Source organism: Anoplopoma fimbria, chromosome 8 (genome assembly GCF_027596085.1).
Source record: "Anoplopoma fimbria isolate UVic2021 breed Golden Eagle Sablefish chromosome 8, Afim_UVic_2022, whole genome shotgun sequence".
Lineage (NCBI taxonomy): Eukaryota > Metazoa > Chordata > Actinopteri > Perciformes > Anoplopomatidae > Anoplopoma > Anoplopoma fimbria.
Genome location: NC_072456.1, coordinates 10024439 through 10042918, shown reverse-complemented (window position 1 = coordinate 10042918; position 18480 = coordinate 10024439).

The window sequence follows — 18480 nt, the reverse complement described above, 5'->3', positions numbered from 1 at the left end:
GTAAAATCTGTTTTGTTGTTTCAGATGCTCTTGCATTCAGAAATGACAGTATAATAGGTCAAACTTAGACATAAGGCTTTTAAAGACACTGAATATTGTGGTTATTTTTAAAGCTACCCATTTTCATTACCAATCACTCCTCACATCCTTGAGAGACTGAAGCTTTTATTATGCCTCAACATGAGGCACTGGCTTAATTTCTTTTTTTTCCACATATAAGAACAGGGTGGAGCAGCCAACAGACTGTGGGTGGGCAGGGGAGTCAGCATTCAGAGTATTCAGAGTGAAAAATACCTGGTCTGTGGGAGCTTTTTAAAACTGTTGGGAGGACCAAAGAGCAATTTTCTTCCATTCATTTATCTGTTCCTCCATTTATTTGGTGTAAAATCTCAGGGGCATAGAGGACATTTTGGGGATACGTTCAGGAATGATGCTTGCTTTACTGCTGCAAAGACCGTGGGGACCTCCATAATTATTTTTACCTTGTGCATTTTTAACTTATGCCATTAAAGGCTTGGACCCAAAGTCTGTGTAATTTGTTTCCAAGGAACAGTAGCGTAGCACAAAAATCGAGGCCCCGTACATCCATTGTTCGGCCGGTACAAATAACTGAATCACAAATTAACAAATGCATTATGTATTGGTATGGGGTAATATGTTATTAAGTGTTCATACATTTAAGGAAATCTGCACAATTTGAAATCTCATATCATATTTATATTTATATTTAAATCATAATTTTTAGTGCTCTTTCAGCGCTTCTTTTTTCAGCTTTCAACATACTGTGAAGATTTCACCATGGGATTTAGAACATAATAGATCATTATTGCCATCAGTTTTTAAGCTCTTCTTGAATTTGTTTGTATTTTATCTCAACAAGCTGTCTGTTGTAGCATAAAAGCAGCATAATATATCTTTAAAGCATAATCCAGATTCAATTCAATTCAATTCCATTTATTTTGTATAGCCCAAAATCACAAATTACAAATTTGCCTCAGAGGGCTTTACAATCTGTACACAGATGTCTAGGAAAAGTTACTCTCAGTATTAAAACTGAAAACATGGGGATTAGAACCAGCACTGAAACTGGACTGACTGGTCCTAATGCAGGTAGCAAAGTTATACCATCATACGGTAACAACATTGATAACAAGTGTGTCTCATTCGGCTCAACATGTGATTTATAGGCTGATCGATCAAATTTTACAGTCACTTCCCACCACTGAAGCATTATGGGCCTGAGCCCATCTTCACATTTTTATTTTTCACAAATGTTGCTCCTAGAAGAACCAGATCCCTCTATGTTGCTCCAGTCAGACACACTGACTAACATAAAAAGCTGTGTTTAAATACAGTCATCTTCAATAAATGATAGCGAGACGTTGCATGCATGTGAGATATTCCAAGGGCTGTAAAAATAATGCTTAAAATGAGAAGAGTCACCAGCATGACTTAAAAAATTTGACCTCAGGCTACGAGTTTTTAGGCTGCAAAGGGGCTTTTGTTTTGAAAGAGCTAGAATAATTTGCATGGTAGAATTGTATGTTGGAAATGAGAAGCTGAGAATAGGCTGCCTCAATTTGATACAGATTATTAATATACAATATAGTGTGTGTACTGGTATCCAGGCTTATCCTCTCTCTCTAGTCATAATCATACATTCAACACAGGCCTTTGTCTCCATAAAGAACCTCACTATGACTCATGCTGCATCGCCATGGTGACGAGCATCCCCACATTATTGGCTGTCATTTGGATTTTCTTGGACAGACAAACTGACACACATGCTGGCAGCTGTGGTTGTTATCTCATTATTGGTGCAACTTTCTGTTTATCTAGCCACAACTGAAAAATTTACATTACTGGGCAATAATTCAATTTAATTTGTGGTCTGTAGAGATTCAGTTTGGTGTTAATGGATTGACTGTAAACAACGAAGAATGCTGTGGGAGTTCTGTGCGGAAAGCACAAGTTGTCATGGAGCTCCTCACGCGTTTGAAAGGAAACAAGTGGTGTGTAGTTTGTGTTGTAGTCCACGTTAATGTAATGTAAAGAGTCCAGTTTCAATATTATTTTCAATCTGTCAAATAACTCCATCATGTGGTATAACCAGAGACGCTAGTTGTTAGGGCTCATGAACAATTAAGCTATATTCAGTTAAACCCCCACAAAAAAGCAAATAATGCAAGTAACACCGTTGTAAATATATTTAAGACACTATCTAGCTTTAGATCTATTAAGCTATGTTGAACTCAAAGTGTAAATTATTATACTTTGCATGCAACCTATATATTATAGAACTGCAATGGATCCAATATGAAGTACAGGGAGCAGGAAGCTCGGAATAGGATGTTACGCCTAATTTAAAAAAACGGTTTTGTATTTAATTTCTTTGTTAAATAATTAATTTCTCGTGAAAAATCGTGAAATCAATGACTTGGACAGTGATATATTGGTATTATTACTGAGTCTAATTTACTTTCAGTGTAAAAAAAAACCAGGCAAAGCTGTTATTTGGAGTAATCAGTGTTGGAAAACTCTTATCATAGTCTAAGGAGCATGCAGGCAGAAGGCTGATAAAAGAAATCACTAGATGCAGGAGTAGAACATCATTAATGTAACCCCTCATTTTACTCTTGACTGAAGACTGCTATTGTATTTCATCAGTGCCAGATGTGACAAAGCATCAACCGAACATTGTCACACTGAGATTTTATGCATGTGTTATCCTAACTGATTGTGTAAAAGGAGATGAGAGACAAGTATTTTCTTTTTTAAGTGACAAAGGAAAGGGGGTTGGAGTCAGCACAAAGCAAAAAAGCTTTCATTATAGTTTGGGGATTATTACATTTTAATATATCCAGATTGATACTGCTAATATTTTGACAGTTCCATCGTCTTTGTTTTTGCTGTGATCAATAGTCTACACAGTTTTTATATTCTTGTTAAAAACAAAAACTGTACTTGAAGAAGTGGACGTAGTCACTGTGACATCCACCATTGTTTTGTGGACTACGGTTTTGAAGCATAAAGTTCGCCATATTAACCGTCTCCATTTCGTTTTTTTGCCATCGCCATCTTGGTTTTCTGCAACCAGAGGTGACCAGACTCTGAAAGCTACATTTTTAGACAACCAAAATGTTACAACAACTTTGACAAACTGAGAACACACTGGGAAAGGGTTAAGGTTGTGAGACAAAAAAAACAATATCAACTCCCAGACAAAGCTGTAATAGTGAACTGTAAATCACAAGATAGCAACGCCCTAAAGCATACCCTGCTTTATGGTCTATTTTACTCTAAATGCGACCATAATTTACTAAATGAACATCATGCTGTATTGAAGAATACTTTTAAACTAGTGATTGAGACCATAAATTCATGTTTAAATCAAGTCAGAAGTAGAAGGTTTCTCAGACTATACAATCTGACTTTCTTTTTACAACCAGATGAGTCTCCCCCTGATGGCCAGTGGAGAGAATGCAATTTTAAAGCACCTTTCCGCATTAGCTTCACTTTTAAGAACCGGAGGTTGTCGCCTGGCTGAAAATGTTCATCAGTCATCAGGTTGTTATATGTACAACAAGAAAATCCTGCCTCCCAGCAAAAATGCCAAAATAAGGGGTTAAGTAAATTATAAATGGAGGCAGCCAATAAAGAAAGCATCAAGTTGCATAACTGGAAAGTGGTTATTTTCGGTATGTCTATATTGGTTATAAAGGCATTGTTGTAATGTGTTTATCTGCTCTAACATAAGCTGCAAATGTTAGCATGTCCAGATAAGCAGCTTACCGCTTACATTACCAATGCTTCGTTACTTTCGAAGCCAGAGAGCAAGTAAAAAGTTAACATATTAGATGCCATGTATACGTTTTTTTTTAATGGGATTACAGATTGTATTAGGCTTTAAGCAACATTAGCTTCGCTTTTCAGCTATTTTATGGTTTAGGGAAGAAACTTTCAAGACTATGATTTTCATGTGGTTATGTAGATCGCAAAGTTTGTAACAGCTGTCATTAAGGGAGATGGGGCTAAGCAAAGGGTTAACTGATTAACAGAAACGTGATTTTTTTCCCTTTATTGTCTGGTTGCACAGGAAACCTACATGAAGACGACACAAGAAGATTCATCGAGAAGACTGCTACTGACTGCTTAACAGAACGACAAACAGACACAAACATGTTCAGCAGTGCTTGGTACCCATAAGGCCTTGCAGGGGCCCAGTGGGTGGGGTTACAAGGAGGCAGAGATGAACCTGACCAACCACAGGCCGTCACCTGGGGATATAAGCTCCACCCACCAGTGATCTTCAGGTTGACTGACAACCGGACCAAGGCCTCATACGCCGGCATCTCAACCTTCATTGGCCCACAGTACAGGTAGGAAACGAGGGGGGAGGAGCGGGAGAGCTCAAAGTTATGTTTTTCTGCATCAGCAGCTTTCCTAATCATCACCCTGACTATGGAGCTGGAGGAGGGGTGATGAAAAGGAGGGGCTGAAGGGTGAGGAAGATGAGGCCTGGGAGGTAGAGAATAGGGTGAAGTGGCTAAAGAGGTGTAAGCAAGGTAAATGGGACATTAATATAAGAGTTATTGAGGAAAGAAGGGTGAGAGGAGGTGTCGATCAAATCTAGAAGCAAAAGTGTTTCTACATTTTGCCTAACCATTGCTGCATTCCACTGCCTCCCTGATCTAAATCCACAAATTCTGTCTTTTCTCGTCTAAAGGCATTGATAAAACTGTGGATAATGGCACACACTTTCAGACAGCGTCCTTGAAAGTATTCATGGTGTTGCACTCGGTTGAACACACAAAAAGGGATTGAAAGTAATTGTGTGAAGTGTGAATCAAGCTTTAGAGAGAAGTTATAACCCTGCATACTTTCTCTCCTCTGCACCTGCACAATTATCTTTGATGTGCGAGGTGTGATTTTTCGGTTTTTGAAAGTTACAAAAACTGTCAGACACAGACCTTCCAATTTGGGTGTTGGAAAGGTGTGGGGGGAGAAGGTTAAGGCTTCATTTAAAGCATACTGAGGCTCCATTGCTGGTTCCCTCAGCTTCCATGATTATTTTCCATCCAAATTAGGCCCTTTGTTCTCTACGCGTTATCATTGGCCCATGTTAAAATCTGTCTATAACTTTTTTAAATATCATGTTAACTATCAAATAGCAGAAAGAGATGTTTGCTAGTTCACTTTGCCTTCATTGGTTGGGTTAGTTAGGTTTAGGAATGAGGAGTGAGATTGGTTATGGTAAGGGTAAGAAAATCAGGGTGAGCCAATCAGAGGCCAGTCATCATATTGGCCCTTGTGCTTCTGTTTGTTTTATCGGACATTGGACGTTGATCAATCATCATCATATTATTTTTGTGTGACGGTATGAACAGAATTATGACATTGACATCCGAAAACATCTATTAATCGCCTTAGCAGTTTAGATTTTCTGAGAAATCAAAACATTGCAAAACAGGGTTTCAAGCCACCGACAGAAACACTGCAAAGAACTCAGGGCTGTACGATCAATGCAATTCATGTTCCTATGTAATTTGGATGAATCACTAATCTGCTATTGTTCCCCCTGATTCCTGTGACCGACGTCACACCATGTGATGAAGAGCAGCACAAGCATGCAGGTACTCTGGTGACAGTAAAACTGCAGCTGTGGCAGCAGAAGCAGCTGGCAGATAAGTTTTGTTTTACCACATGAGCCAGGATAACATTTTAAACACAAACCAGGATGATGATAACGGTTAAAATGAGACAAGCCGTAAAAGCAATGAGTTATGTGTATTATCTGTTGTTTGGAACGATTTCAGATTCAAATCTGTTAAACAAGGACAAATCTTCTATGGAGGCACTTGAGGAAAATGCTTACATGGTTTATAATTGGAAGCATTAATGTGCTTGGCAATAAAGCACATGTAGTTCTCAAAATGTAAAAGGGTTTGGGGTTTTAAATACCTTGGAGCTACAAGGAAAGAGACATGACTTCCCCAGAAAGCTTCATTTTAACAATTTAGGAGAACTCTGAAATATTGAAATTTTTGGTGCCACTGTTTTTTTTTTTTTCATATCAGACAGGTTTCTGCACTTGGAGCAGGAGAAATGAACAGTGGCGCTGTCTAGTGGTAGTAAATGAAGGTTTCAGATCATGAATGAACACTGCAGCTCCTCAAGATCCAAGTAAAGTAAATATTAGACCAAACACTGGTCATAATTATCAAAATTAGCCATCAAACTAACCATGGTGGGCTTATTTTATTGTAATATGTAAATATTGCTCAAGATTTAGTCACATTTTCAGTGGACGATCTTTGAAATGACAAATGATACTAAACCAGACACCGGAGCTAGGTTATTTTACTTTTCTTCTCATTAAATATCAAATGTCCGTTGCGGGATTAAATTCATTGCCCTCAACATTTATAGAGATGAGTCTGTCTCCAGTTAGATCTCTGACAGATGATAGATTATTTCCCATCTTTCTCTATCCACATGGTTAAGAGCAATTTGCTTTAAGCTAAGATAAACGGAGGGCAAGAATCTCCTTTTGTGTACTTTAGAACTATGGATTCTTCCTCTGTGACCTTTTCTGAATTAGTATGCTATGAGTTTTTGGGCTCCCCACAAGAAACAGAATAATTATGTAACTGTGATCTTCAATATGTACTGCTGAAACACAACCTTTGTGTGTATGTTTAAATTTTTTTGTGGATGTTTTTTGTGGGAGTACATGTTCATGGCCAAATTGAGAGTAGCAGCTTCATTGTGTTTCTCTCTCTCTCTCTCACTCTGTCTACTGTTGCCATGGAAACCAAGTCCTACTCATCGCTGTTCGCTGAGTCAGGAAAAGGAGGGTATAGTTTGACTGGGTTGGTGCTATCAGAATCACTAGGTGGCATCTCAGACCCATCTACCAACCAGCATCTAGCTGAACGTAGTGGTTTGGAGATATGAAATGGTAGTTGGCTTTTTGTTTTTTGGGGGAAAGACCTCCAAGCAGCATTTCACTGTCATCACTCTCATTTGGCCTTGTAGCTCCTATATGGTTATATACTTTAATGAAGGTTATGCATGGACATTTCTTTTCTAACGATCTCTAGATGGAAGATGAAATATACACTTAAACTTCCAGGAAAAACTGCTATTTTCTGGTTAAAAAAAAAAAGGGCCTCATCAGCAGAGTCCTCACACTGCACATAAGGTCAAAAATGAGTCATCATACATATTTTAACAGCCCGCGCTTTCTTTTGCATCATATATCATTCTCCTTTTCTACCTCCATAATTTATATCCCGCTGGTTTACACTTATGAATTCATTCCCATTAAGTGTCCAGACAATGTGATGTGAAATAACATCACATGAAAGGAATACTTCAACATTGTGGAAAACACTTATTCACCTAATTGCAAGCACTTATCTTGTGTTTATCTTGCCACAAAAATGTAAACAAGTATACAACTACTTCATCTAGTAGGAACTATGTTTTTCTCAAAGAGTCGATGGGGAAGGCAGCATATGTTGTGTGCAGCAGTACAATTGCAATATAATCAGAGTGCTGATTATAAATTAACTTTTTTGTGAGTGGCATTTGCTATAATGACTCTTTTGTCATTGCAGTTTCTTCTCCATGGAGGAGGACAGTAGAACAGAGAACAGTTGGTTCCGTAGTAATTGAAGCAATTGCAAATGAATCCCATGGGACTGTATCTTCAGTCTCAGCTGAGCTGAACAGAGTTAATGGCTTTTGTGAACAACTCCTGTTTGAGTCCTTCCTGGGGCCACATTACAGTAACATCTGAATGAGAAAATCCTATCTTAATCCCACTTAAGAAGGCAATTTAGAGTTTTCTTTCCAAGACAGAGAGGGTGTTGCTGAATGCAATGTCTGTTGTCACTAATCTGTAAATCACCCTAAACCTGCTGCAGAGGCGACAGATCATTTCATCTGATAGCATGAAGATTGACGACCCCCTGATTGACTACCCCAATTTGAGCACCTTTAACAGCGTTGTCAGAATCTTCAAAGTCATGACTTGCCTTATAATTGCAAACATCTTCAAAATGCAACAAAAACATTTTTCAAAAACTGGAATGTTTACTGAGCTGTGTGAATAGTCCCTTATGACAGCATTATTCCTGGACGTTGACTTCAGTCTGACTTCCAGTGGAAACTGCAGGGATGTAGATTATACACATAAATGCCAAGTCTTAGTCCATTTACACCTGCAACAAAACAAAGATAAGCAGAACTTTTCTATGACACTGTGAATTTCCACAGGTAAAATAAGCATCATTGTTTATTGATAGTGATGCAATCCTATTGCATATTGTAACATCAAGCCACCGACAGAAACACTGCCAAGAACTCAGGGCTGTACGATCAATGCAAATCATGTTCCTATGTAAGGTGTAAATGTGGTTTGATGTGGCTCACACATTATAGTCGTAATTTGATTAAAGCAACAACGTGGGTAAGGCGTAGCTATTGTTATCATACTGTGATAATGGGGTAATGTGATTATGTACTTAGTTGAAGTAAAAGCATAATCAAGTAATTTACTGTTGTTGCTCACTGACAGTTGCATGAGAAGACACTCGCTGGGACAGGATAAAGAAAAACCTGAAAGCCTATTTGGACTGCAGAAGCGTATAGCAGAGCTCCAGCATGGAAATAAATAGAAAAGAGGTGCAGAGAAGTCCTTTACTGTGATACAGAGGGTGTGATAGTAAAGGGCTGGGACACAGAGCTGCCTGCTATTATTGGCTTAACTGCGATCATTAAGGGAATTCCCTGTTTTGCCAGATTACAGGCAACTTGTGCCAGGAAAGTTCCCCGATAAAATAAAAAAAAAACTATTGGCCCGCATGGATTTTGGAGTTTGCTCAAATTATTTTTAAAGGTTTAATGAGCAGCAGCGATGAAGTAGAGTCTCTCAACCAAATTTTAAACCGTAGATACTTGCCCCGAACTGTATTCTACCAGGATAATCCTCTCAGTTTCAATACTGCTTTCCACGAGTCTGTCTGAGGTATATAGCAAACAGTTAGATAATAAGAAAATTTAAACTTTTGAAACAGTCTGTTGGTTAGGTGTGCACATTTTGTCTTTGCTGCTGACCTTGTGCGACCATTAGGGGCCACCTGAACAGCTCTGGCAGGTACTGTATGTGGGAGGAAATATGAGTTAAAGAGCACTCGCTTATGTCACAAGCTTAACTTAAACAGTGGTATCCTGGTTGTAAATCCTGTCTTTGTTTGACTCATTCACTTCCTTCCTTCTCTCCATAAGTCCTCTCTCACATTTTATACTAGTTATGCTTGTTCATATTCACCAGAGCAACTTCAGTCCTCTGCCTGAACGTGAAAGAGCATATTCCCCCCCCAAAATTTTAAATTATTTGACAACATATTGGGAAACAGTCCTCTCCAACAGTTGAATAATTGTGCACATACTAACATAATCTAGAGTCTACACAGAAGTGTGTTCATCCACGTCATCTCTATCCATCTTCATCTTTCAGTTTGATCCTCTGCTGTCTCCTCTTCCTCTCCCCAGGTGTCCTTTCTTCCTCAGCGATGGCAGGAACAGTCACCATAGCAACAGAGAGCCTACAGTGAAGTGAAAGAAAAGAGTGAGTGAGAGGGAAAAGAGAGAGATTGTAAAAGAAAGGAGAGAAGGAGAAGGGGGGAACTTTAAGTTTAAATCTGCACTTCATCCATCTTTGCCCCGCAGCGTCTGTCTTTCTCTCTACATTTGTGTTTTCTTCTCTTTTTGTCTTCACATAGATTGGTTTCCAAGAGCTTCTCCTGGAGCTTTTATCTATTCCTTCCATCTATCCCTCCACCTTTTATCCCTAATCCTTCATCTATCCCCCTGTGTCCAGGAGTTTAAGGGCCAATTATACCTTCTTGGTCTGAGAAACATTGTTTATGATACACACAACTACATTTCCCCCCCTGTGTGTATGTGTGTGTGAGTGTGTATAAGCAACAAGACTCCTCCTCCATTGTAAACAGGGGAGGATGTGATTCTTGCTTGAGGTAAATAGTGCTTGTTAGCTGCATTATTTATTGACTGGGATGTTGTGGGTTGATTTAAAGCTTTATTATATGCAAAAAAACAACGGAAAACTATATTTTTAAATAAGTAACAGCGATTAAGGTTTCATTTTAAAGTCAGTGGACATTCTCACCACTGAAATGGAAATGATAAATGTTTGTGTGTTTAAGGCTTTGTGCTGGAGAAAGAACAGTAGTGCGTATATGTACTGTATGTGTGTGCGTGTGTGTGAGTCTCTGATTTAATCTCATTCATATATTCATCAGCAGGCAGAAGTGCTGACGCAAGTGAGAGGGAGAGGAGGCATGGAAGTGAGAGGCAGAAAGTGTGAGGAGGAGAAAGAATCCATCCATCCAGCCAGAGTGCTAATAGTGATGTTTGATGTAGACATTAAACATACAGCACACAGATGAATAGTGAATGGGGGAATGTAGACGTTCAGAAAAGAGGTCAGGGAAAAATCAATCCCCTTTCTTCTCTCCTCTGAGTTTCATTTCTATAAGATTTATTTTGGATCAACGGGCAAATAAATCCTCAAATGCGGACCAAAATAACATTAATACAGACCCGAACTGTCCACAAATGCATTTCAGCTTGAAAGCTTACATCACAGTGTACCCAGCTCTCTGAAGGTCTATCTCTGTTTGCTTTTATGCTGACAACTTAAAGGGAGGAATGAAACAAAGGAAAGTGTACAGAAATCTGATGAGACAGAAAATCAGGCAAACAGCAGAGAAATGGAGACATGATGGAAACTAGAGATGAGGAAGAGAGGAGGATATGAGACAGAAACCATGGAAGATGGATAAAAAGGATGACAGGATAGATTATTGACCTATGGCCACATCAGTCATTACCCATAATTCATCTGGAGCCTGTTCATACTTGGGACAGCTAGCAGAATCTCACAGCTAACAAGGTGTGACATCCATTGTCTTTTCATATCTGTAAAGGGCCGTTGTACAGTAATAACAAGATGATTACATGCTGGGTATATAGTAAACATGACATGGAGATGCTCACAGGAAATGTTCTGTGTGGTGTGTTAATGGGTGTGTATACAGGCTTGACTAGTTTATACATGTGTGTTTGGACTATATTTAGTATGATAAGTAAAAATAACACAACATTTGTTCTGATTGGTCTAACTCCAATCCTTTTTGTGATCATACCATATCAAGTCATTTGGCACATTGGGCACACTTAAATGTCTTAGCCTAAGCCGTAAACATGGAGGGATTTATTTTTATTTTCAGTACATACATGCAAGGGGCTTCTATCTATATATTCCATATGAACAAAAGTTGCACAGAACTGTAAGTCATACAACCGGTGAAGACATTCACTTGAGAAGGCTTGTTCCATTAGTTTCAGAGAGTTTGCTTCTATTAAACTTCCAAACGTGTTTATAGGAACCCCTCTCTCTCTCTGCACAAACCAAAAGAGGCACTGAGAAACTGTTTTTACTATTATAGACTCTCCAAGTAGGTCTTGAACTTTTAAACTTCTGTTCTGATGGAGTCTAAGGACTCAGGTCAGGGCAGATGGAGAGAAAATGAATGACAAGAAAAAATGGGATGTACAGCAGATAACAAATAAAACTATTTATTTCTAAAAAAGTCAGTGCAGAGGATACAGATGAATGGATACTATAGTTGTGACACATGGGATCAACGAGAGAAAACGTCTGCTACAGAATGGACCAATCAGATTCGAGAAGTGGTGTGCACCATTCTTTGTGTTCATGCTTGACGCTGCAGTGCAAAATGCATGGCTCTTTCATGGTCATTCGAATAAGAGCCAAGGACAACAACTGGATCAACTAACTTTCCATAGAGAAGTAATTAGGCTGACATGCACAAGTGCAGAGCTCAATCCCACTTCATAGTAAATGTTTCAAAGTCTTCCATGACAAGTAAGGAACAGATGAAGTCACAGAAGGGCGGAGGCACCCCGCATATATTATTACTTGACGTTTGTAATTTAATGTACGTACCATATTTTGATTAAGTCTTAATTATTTAGAGATTGACTAATAATACAAGGAGAATGTAATGCATTCTTAATACAGTTTCTCAGTGCCCCTGTTGGTTTTTGTAATATACTCTTCATTGTATGTGTTTGTAGCTGCAGCACTTCCCAATGAGCAGGATGGGTGGATTGAGATGGACGTTGTTTTGAAGATTATACTATATCGGAATAAAGGACTTTAAACTGGACAGTATTTGTTGTTTAACTCCCATTAGTTTTTGTCTCACTGGAGATTGAACACTACATAAGGGTAAGGGTTAATCCTGATCTTTAGGTGCTACTTTGGAGGATAAAGCCCCAGAGCTGGGATTCAGTAAATCTTGCCAGTAAGTAGTAGTTGTTGAGTTATCTTGCTGAGGACTAAAATGTTGGAAGGACAAACATTAATTGAAAAAACCTTCTCTGATGCGTTACCAAACACTGTTTCACATTCTAGAAATGCTTCGCCATTGAGGAAATCAAATCTAAAGTGTCTGTTTAATGCCAAAATAAAAGCAGTAACTTTAAAAATCCCACAGCTTCTCTTTGCACGCAATTCCTGTAGTTCGTTCAGCAGCTCCAGTGCTTAAAGCTGTTGTCTTAATCCTTAATCATCCTAAATACCAGAACCAAGTCGCTATGGTTTACTGCACTCCAGTTACCTAGCAACACCCATTCACAAAATGCCATATAAGGCATAATGCAGTATAGAGGCTGAATGTACTCTCAGATTCAGTGAAAGGCAGACTGAGAGGACATTAAAGAGACTTAGTTTTTTCAGAATAAATCACAACCCAGTGAATATCTGCTCTGTGTGGTAGAGGCCTCTAAAGAAACATTAGAGGGCCCTGGTAGCTGAGCAGGTTGTAGCTTTTATGTCTCATGACCGTAAAAAAGTCAAGATATCTCAATACCACCATTATTGTGTTTCTTGACAACAGTCAAGTCGACCTGCATCCTTACAAAAATACACAGTCAATTAGAGTCCAACATAAGATGGAGCTGCTTTTGCATCCACCCTGTGTACAGTATCTCTGTACTATTGCAGCTTACCACGTCATCAAAATAGCAGCTCCTACCGGCCATGTGATCCCCTGTACCTCAAGTCTTTCCTCAGCACATCTCTCCATTGTCAGTCAGTCGTTCAGCCTGCAGGTCAGCCGGCCAACCAACGAGCAAGACATTAAGTCATCTCAGTGGGAGCAGACTAAAACTTGGTCTCTCCCACCCACCCAATACATCACAGAGCTTAAGGCTTACGATGCAGACAGTAATAAGGGCCGTGCACAAGAAAGCTGCATTAACTGCAGATTTTGGCCCCAGTAAAATAAAATAAAACACAGTGATTCATGAAACTGTGTTTCCATGGCAACCGTGGATATTTTATATTGGCAGGAAGAAGACTTTAGGACAAGACAGCCTATCGTGCTGCTCTGCCCTTGTCTTCTCTCTTCTGTTTTAATCAACTGTAATTTCATACGTACAGTAGATCATCATGGCTTCAGACTTGTTTATTTCCTCCTTGCACATCTGCACACCGCAAAAATAACTTCAACAGAAATTTTATTTTAAGCTACAGCCTTAATGCTGTTATACAAGTTTGTTGTGGTACCTTACTAAACCCAATTTACAACGCCATTGTGTTAAATTTATGACATAAACACTTATTACTGGTGTTGTCATGTAAGTGGCATTCTCCTTCACAGCTTTAAGTAAAGTGAGTGGAGTTGAAGTGGAGACTGAAGAAATTCAATAACACAAATATAAGGGAGAGGCTGTCATTGATTTATTATTTAGGTACCTCATGCAAGGAAAAAGATACAATTCTCCTTTTCTTTAGGTGCTCAGAAATAGTTCTGGGAAAGCCTATGCTCTATATGTGTGTGTGTGATTGGAGTTGGTGATTGGAGTTGAGTAAGTGTCCCCATGATTCACATCATGATCTCATATCACTTATTCATAGACCTATGAATTATAGAAACCTCAATGAATCGTTCACCTATATGCAACATCTTGCAGTTTCATGTGTGCGTTTGTGTGGACTTTATGTTTCGGGTTCTGAACACTGCAGTATTATGGGGTTTGGGATCATACAATATGGTTCTGTATGGACTGGATCCATCACTACCACTTTCACATTAGTTTTGCTGTGCTTTCTCCCCTCCAGAAGTGAAATCTATAAAAGTAAAGATCCTGGAACCAATGTGTACTGTTGATGAGTCAGTGTAACTAAACCAAAACCCCAAAGAAATAGGTAGGAGTTTGTGTTGATAACTGTTGACTTTTGAGAGATACAACGGATTATTTACCCGCGATCTTCTTATTGAACTATGTTGCTCTAAAATTTGGACACACTTGGGCGTTCGACCGAAAAACAGCCCCCTTTTGAAATAAATGTAAGGGGTAGGGCCAATTATACCTTAGGTAGGGACGTGTTGCTTCAGGTATTGGGGGGGAAGAAAATGAAATAATCTGTTTAAAGAGCAGATCCTAAAGTTTGAAGGGTTTTCAGATGCCAAACAATACAAATAATTTTACCACAATAAAGGCGAGGTAAAAAAGTAGAAATACAGAATGCACATTTGCATGTATTTGATTGGCAACCACAGGGCTTTTCTCGAAGATGTGGCGAACTAACACACAGTCCACAAAAATATTAGAAAAAAAGTAAAATACATTTTCATTAATCAAAATGTTTTTCTAGCAAGACGTTAGCCTCTAAATGATTGCAGGAGAGCTTAATTAATACAGATAACAAAATCTGCAAAACAGCTCTAATAAATCAGCACCATATCAAATAATGATCCAACAAGGGCATGTGGGGAGCAGAGAAACATGATTGTAAATATTTGTTTGGTCTCACATCTGACAGAATGTTGGATGTAACACTGTCAGTTAAACGGCGGTTGCTACTAGCAACAGAATGTTCAACTAAAAAACTGCTGGTGGCAGAATAATGTGCATTCAGTACTTTGTAATTTTCTTCCTGGTTCTACATGCTTTACTTCACCCTATACATAGTCTGTCATTGTTATATTCATGTTTTAGAAGACATAGACCTATGCACAGAAAGCTTATTAAACTGACTGGAACTTGACCCAGGTGGCTTTGATTACAGCTGCAACTTCTCTGAAATCCAAACCTCATAATGTGACATTGCAAAGCTATTGATTCTTTGGCAGGCCTATACCTTTTTGAATTTTTATTTTTTACGTCTTCCTGCAAATTTGTGTTGCCATATGATTTTGGCTAAAAGTCCTCTTACTGCTAGAATTGTATTTCTTGCTTGGCAACATTAACTTAGTGAGCATCTTAACAGGAAGCAACTATTGAGGCTTCAGTGATTTAACGACTGAACTCTTTTTGTTGGCTCTGCACCAAGCTGTCATTTCGCTGCATGACATCCTGCTACCTGCAGGGCACCATCCCATACTCATATAGTCTCGTGTGTGTGTGTGCGTGTGTGCGTGTGTGCGTGTGTGTGTGTGTGTGTGTGTGTGTGTGTGTGTGTGTGTGTGTGTGTGTGTGTGTGTGTGTGTGTGTGTGTGTGCGCGTGTGCGCGTGTGTGTTGAAGACACTAGTCTCTCAAGCTGCTTGCGAATACAAAATTCTCCCAGCAGCTTTCGGCCCCTGAGACAGGCATGTTTGTATCTATATGCTTTTCAGAACATTCACTGCCTCTCACCCTTAGCTTAAGTATCACAACTACATACCTTAACCCCAACCCTGATTTAAGTCAAACATGACACTAAAACCACGTCTAACACATCAACAGCCCTTTGGAGTATAGTGAGAATTGTACGAACTGTACTAGGTTTGCAGTTTTTACTTGCTCTCACTGTATGATATCTGCATAGCTGGGAAATCCTGCCACTGTGAGATCATGAGCATCATTGTTGTATTTCCATCTAACACTTACAGAATAGATATGAGGTGTTGGGAAGGAGCAGCGATTTGGTACCAAAAATAGGCAAGCTCCTTAAATGTACAGCAGTGCAACCTGTGTTTTATAGCAGAGCCGTGCTTGGCTCTCTAAACCAGAGCTGCCCAAAATAGGATCTGTGGGCAAAATCAGCTGAATCTGAGCTGCTGGAAATAGGACCTGTAGGCAAAACCTGGCTCTCATAAAATGAGTTTGGCCACCCAAAGTGTTACACAGAGTGTAAAATGTGCTGTTTTCCATGCATTGTGTTTAAATTTGATAACTCCTCACCTGAGTAACTTGACAACAGGGCTCTTATGAGCCTTTTTTAATCTTGCAGTATTTACATTTTGAGTAAAATCTGAAAATGTTTGTAAATGTTACAGTGCAAATGCTTTTGTTGTGGCTTGCTTCTTTTTTTAAGTTGTCCTTGTGTGCCAAAACAAATTCTGAATTTCCCCCTGATTTGCATGAGTTTCTGCTTCTTAAAGAACAATAGGAATATGATTTTGTACATTTATTGTACAGTATTTAACTTTTTCTTCACCATCTAAAAATTTAGGAATATGCAACTAATAATGCCAGCAAGTTTCCACAGTGTGTAATTCTTGAATGTTGGTCTTTGGCACCATATGTTTTGACAGTGATTAAAGATTGGTCGATAAATAAAAAATGCTGAAAAATATTTGTATTCCTATAAAGTTATAGGAGCAAATTTAGCTTTTTAATATAACATTGTAGGTTGGACTTTGAGCAAAACAGTAATTTAGAAAGAGGGACAACATAATGCTCCTCATATTGATTTTAAATCAATGTTTGGCCTCTTGTGGCTCAATGCTTTTATTAAAACTGTGAAACCATCACTGTAATAAAACAAAGGGCGAGTGCCAGAGTCCACAGCTGCATGTCGAAAAACCAAGAGGAATAAAAAAAAAAAAAAAAAAAAAATTGTTCAAGGATCCTATTTTACACAATAAAAGGTAAAAAAAGCATTCAATAACAGATGAGACTAACATCTTTCCAAGATAAACACAAGTGTATCCATTTGGACACAAACCTTTAAAATATGCCACTTACCATCCTTTCAACCAATACTAAAATTGTATACTTTTTTCTGTTTGTGCTGTCATCCGTTTTCTAAAAGAGATCCCTTTATTGTATGAAAACAAAATGTTTAATTGTTTCAAAGTCAAACTTCTTCTAAACACTTCTGACTAAAAAGCCCCAAGGCCCCTTTAAACTGTTGCCAGGCAACAAACACAGTCCCAGCTATTGAACAGGATTTAACTTTATCTGCAGGACTTTTTTCAAATTCATTTTCAGGAAGTTGCATCCCTGGAAGTAAAAACTCTAATGTTAAAGTTGATGTCTTACCAACTCCTACGGATTTGGACGATCCTCAAGGTGACCCAGGTAACAGTGAGGGAGAGAGAGAGAGGGGGAGACGACTTGTTGACTGGGAGAGTGAGTGAGTGGCTGGCCAGCTTCCTGTTTTCTCCCAGACTGTTGTTAAACTCAGTCAATCTTGGATAGTCCCGGCGCTGCCATCTGGGTTTAACTGGAGCTTCATCATGGCTCTGCCAACTGGCACAGATGGCATAAGGATACTATGTCATTTGTTTGAGTAGAGTTGAGTGCAGTGGAATGATGTAGAGCTGAAGGTCCTCAGTCATGTTTAGTGTGTTTAGTTGTCAAGTGTCTGAAGTCAATTTTAAAGGGGCTGTATTTATGACCCCGAGCATTAATATAGCAGCAAAACAACAAAGAGCTATGTGGAGATATAGTTGAGTAATGTCTTCCTGAGCAGAGAATGAAGTCGCTTTCCCTCAGTGTGTGTTGTTGTCCTTGCCTCTTCTTGCTTTGTTGACATAGTCGGGCTGGCTGCGCATGCTTTTAGTGGATGATCGTGCATGTGAGCGTGCATCATTGGTTAACTCACCACCGCCGCTCTGCACTGCGCTCACACGGCGGTTACAGCTGCTCTGCCGACCGACGTGGAAGCGTAGCACGCACCGTCCGGTTCCTCCTCAGGTAAACACTGTAAGCTCTGTCATTATTTGTGCCGTTGTTTGCACCGTTAGCACCGGCTCACCATCACCATGTTGAGAGCCGCTGAGAGGCAATTGAAAGGCTCTCTCTTATCGTGCTCCTCTAAAGTGGCAATCCTAAAGATTTTCATTACAATGAATGTCTGTTTAGACACATCACTGATGGAGGTAACACGATGTTGATGGACTGCCCCCATTATAAGCCTACTGCTGTTGCCACAAGCCTGCTTCTCTAATCTCAGCTCAGTATCTCTGGGATTTGTGTCCGTACTGGATGATTCCACATCTCGAGATTTAAATTTAAGAATTTAAAAAGGATCATGACTAGAATCACTTTAAACTCTGGTTGAAGCAGTCTTTAATGAGGGAACAGTCATATGGTCGTGAATGACCTGGTGCTTGTCAGTGAGTAACATGGTTATTTCATGGCACCTT